Here is a 4591-nt window from a genome sequence, read left to right as displayed (position 1 = left end):
CTCGTTACTGCCTTACCAAACTTCTTAGGCGGTGGACTCGGACAAGGGCCGTGCTCCTCAGTAAAGTGTGTGAGCTCCGAATTTAGCATAGTTGCGGAAGCTGTGTGGTCATTAAATATTACTTTTTTAAGTCAGAAAAATGGCCTTCAACATCACTACTCGTAGCGTGGCCTCCAAGAAATGGAAGAGGTATTGATGTCCATAAACAAAATTCATAGGCCACCGGTTTGAATCTATCAATAAAATCTTTGAAGTAAAAGGAGTTGGGCTCACTGCCCAGTTGGCGAACGCAAAGGGCTTTGTTGTAAATATCATCGATCCAAGGGCGAGCATGACAACGTTCAGTAGTTTGCATCTTCACAGGATCTTTGTACTTCACATCTTCACCTTCCAGGCCTTCAGCTTCGCTCCCATCATAATTTCGACATGCAATTTTCCTTTCTAGTTCCTTTGAGGCCTCTAATACCGTCTGACCATTTTCAATGATTGTATCCTGATACTCGTGATGGCCAATTATATACAACAATGACCAAATCTGCTCAAATTCATTTAATTTTTCAGAGCCGATCATTAATGAGAAAGCAAAAAAGAATAATTGCCGTACTTTTGTAAACCTCATTTTCTTTATACAATCCCACCGACGAACCATATTTTTGAGATGTGCTATATCGAGTCTTAGATAAGTGTAGATAGGTGGGCGATAATAATACTCCTCACTATCGCTTGCAAGAAGGAAACACGTTTCGTTATAAGTTTTGACGGTTTGGTGATTGAAAGCAATAGTTATATCATTCATCAATGCTCTCGAACCATCACATACTGCTTGCTGAGGTTTCAGTGCTCCTGACCCCATCCACTTCTTGATCTCCCAAGTCAACGTATCTTGTGCCTCAGTCAAAAAATTATAAACCGGTACGGTCTTACCGTGGAAATTGACAGTGATTGCATACAAGAATAAATGACCTGAAATCGATCCATCTTGACCGTCAATAGAGATTGTGGAGTACTTCTTAGTTTTCGAACGATACTGCTTATATGCATGAAGCTGTGCTGGTGTCGAATAAGCAACAAAGAATTTATTACTTTTCACTTCATGAATGAAATTTTTATACTTTGATGTATATCTACTTGCTTCAATATTGGCTACTACGTCATTTGAATCAGTCGGTTTTATACCGTATAAATTATCACTGAATTCTGTTTTCGCTTTACGGATAATATCTAAATTAGGAATTTCAGGAGGCACCGGAGCAGCAAACTTTGTTAACTCGTTCACCTGCCTTTTTTGCCAATTTCCAGTACCTTCATAAAAGGCTCTTTCTCCAGTAACCTGACGGCGTTTTCCTCTTAACTGACATTTGATTGCTTCGTGTGTTTCATATGCAGTATTTCTCATCCGTAATGTTATATAAACGCTCTCATTTTTCTGAGGTTGTTTGTACAGATAACAAAAGATCTTACTTCCACACTTTTTACTCGTACAACACCCATTAACCGTCAGAAAGTGCGGACTACCTTCTCTGAGATAAAATTTATAGCCGTGATATGCAAAATTACATTTTGTTTCAGTTTGCAATCGGATTGTAAGGTATAACGTGTCACTCCAAATTCCTTTCTTCAAAGAAGGATAAGATTTTCCATCTTCATAGCTAACGTTGCAGTCCATTACTTCATTCCATTCTTTATCAGTTATCAGAACTGTAAACTCATTCAAACCATCTGCTTCCTCCTCATTTTCAAACATGTCAACCTCTCCTTGCAATTCTGATTCATTCAAGGTCGTATCATTCCCTTTGGTGAAGCTCGAATAATCCTCGATTCCACATTTCTTGAAAGCAGAAGAGCGTACTTTTCTATGGTCCTGAGTGAAATTAACATAAACATTGTGACAATTCCATCTACTATTCAACTCGTTGCTCACTTTTTTCCAAACATCCGAAGACCATGGTTGTGTGGGTTGAAGCTGATTTTACAATCAAAGCGATCGCTTCCTCTTCAGAAACCAGCGATTTGCGCGGCATAGTCTTTTCATACACTAATCTGAAAAATGCAAACTGTTAGGTATGCGTTGATAACAACCAGGAATTTACTTGGAAGTTGTATGAAATTTCTGACAAGTTTACGTAGTTTATATAACATAAAAAACGGTATAAGTATTCTTAGAATATCTTTAGGTTGCTGATTCCGAAGGTATATTCGTTTTTTCAGATCGGTTGTAATTTGCGAATTATTGGCGACTTTTTAATCGTATGGGAACCGACCCGATGTACAGTATACCCATGCTCTAGCTAGACCGTTGCATACTGGGACAAAGCGTGCTCAAAATTAAATAAAAAAATTTTTTTTTGGAAAAATAAAGACACAGGTTTATTCCCAATTTAATTCTATATTTGGGGGTCCAAACTTGACAAATATGAACCTATTTTTTATACCCGAGTGCACTTGTGCACAAGGGTATTATAACTTTGTTCACATAACGGTTGTTTCTAACAGGCAAAACGAATCGAGATAGATATAGACAAATGTATACATAAATGATCAGAATGAAAAGAGAAAACGATTAAGCGGTGACTGTCTGTCCGTCCGTCCATCTGTACACACTGCTCTTATCACCGGGGCCGCTACTACTACTGCCGCCCCATTCATCATTGGTTCTGGGATTATACCGAACAATAAAAAAAAATTATTCAAATCGGTTCAGCCATTCTCGAGTTTTGACGACCGTGACATACGAACACAACATTTTTATATATATAGATAGTTTATTTCTTAACAAAAATCGAATAAATCTAGGTTTCAAACTTCGTAAAAATATCGATGTTTTTAATTAATTCAAAAAAGATTTTGAGTGCAAGTTTAAAGTAGCTAGGACGTACCGTTGATTTTTGGCAAGTTTTTTGGTGAAGGTGTCGGATCATTTCCTCCATATAAAAAAATCGTCGAACATACTTCGTATGGAAATACGTAAGTCCTAATTACTTCAAAATTGCACTTTAACGTATTACAATCAAATGGGTTACAAAACTACATACTCAAAATCCTTTTAATAGTGCTTGTCATAACTATAAGACACCCACACATTTAAAAGTTCCGACTATTTATTTTATTTTATTTTATTTTTTATTACAAATATAGCTGACTCATGTGTCGCCGTGGGAGGAATAACCATTCTATTTCTGCACAGAATGCTGCCCACGAATGTATCTGTGGTTTTCGCACGCGGAACCATTGTAGGGCCTTCCCGCGTAACACTTCAGGTAGGGTTGGGGGGGGGGGGGGGATGCGGTAGCATTCGGATAGCTCTTCGATCCTCTCCAAGAAGTCGTGTAGCACGTCGCCTCCCGAAAAATGTTCGTCCCATCGGCGAACGGTATTCATTAACTCGGCGTCGCTGATCTCGCCACGTTTTGTTGCAGGCTTCATCTCCTGTGGCGGTGGACTATAGTTGTCGATCCGGACGGTGGGAATGGTGCTGGGTTGCAGCTTTACTGGTCTCTCCTCTTCTGATTTAATTTCCTCTTCCAAATCTCTTAATAAATCCTCTGTTGATTTGCGATGTCGCTTCGCTTTCACATATGCGCTAAGCGCGTTGCGCAGGTCGGCGACTGTATATCCCTCTACGAAAATTCGGTGCCGCTTGCACTCCTCTATTAACTTCTCCTTCTTTAGCAGATATATCCAGCTGAGGGAGTCGACGTTCAGCGTATTGGTGTTACTCTCGCTGGCGCGTGTGTCATCTGTTGGTTGTGGTGTGTTCGGCGAGCCCGCTTCCGCAGTGTTGGTGCTTGTTAAGTTTTTTGCACATGCGCCTGCAGAGCTGGGTCCCTGCTCGGGCGCCATTTATGAGGTGGGTTTTGTCGAAGCCTGAGGTCAGCTCAGCCGATCCAGAGTCCAGCGAAGGTCCCACTAACCCCCACCAAATAAAACACACTATTTCCGTGTATTTACCTCGAACACACACACACACGGCGCTATGACTAGAGTGCCAGCAACCTTATGTGCAAAGAGAGGGGAAGAGGGAGAGCGAGAGAGTGCGAGGTAACGTTCGTTGTTGTCGGGCGGTCGGGTCGGAGTGGATGACGATGAGACTTCTAATAGCAACGGATGACTCCTAATAGCAACGGATGGTTCGTACTGTTACTCGGCAACCGATGGAGCGGAGCGACCTAGCAAGACTCGTCAGGTACCGCCGCTCCCATAATTGCACACTAAATGAGTAGGGACTGGAATGGGGGCGGCGGTAACCGCGGCTCGGCCAGCCGGAGACGATTTAGTACGTCCGAAAACACACTACTAGGCGCCAACCGATTGGTCGAGCCGTGCTTGGATTAACCAGCCGGAGACGATTTAGTGCGTCCGAAGACAAACCCCTAGACGCCAACCGGCTGGTCAAGCAATGTTTGGGTTAACTAGTCAGAGACGATTTGGTGCGTCCGAAGACACACCACTAGGCTCCAACCGACTAGTCAAGCCCAACGCTTACCTAGCGAGACTGACTCGACTGCGCACTTGTTCAGCTTATTTGGTATGAGAATTCGTCGTGTGCGCTGTCCCGATGGTGACTGGCGAACGAAGTGGTTGGTATGCTGCT

This window comes from Rhagoletis pomonella, unplaced genomic scaffold (genome assembly GCF_013731165.1).
Source record: "Rhagoletis pomonella isolate Grant_MI unplaced genomic scaffold, Rhpom_1.0 Rhpom_scaffold_00003, whole genome shotgun sequence".
NCBI classification, from domain to species: domain Eukaryota; kingdom Metazoa; phylum Arthropoda; class Insecta; order Diptera; family Tephritidae; genus Rhagoletis; species Rhagoletis pomonella.
Note: the sequence above shows the minus strand (reverse complement) of the source record.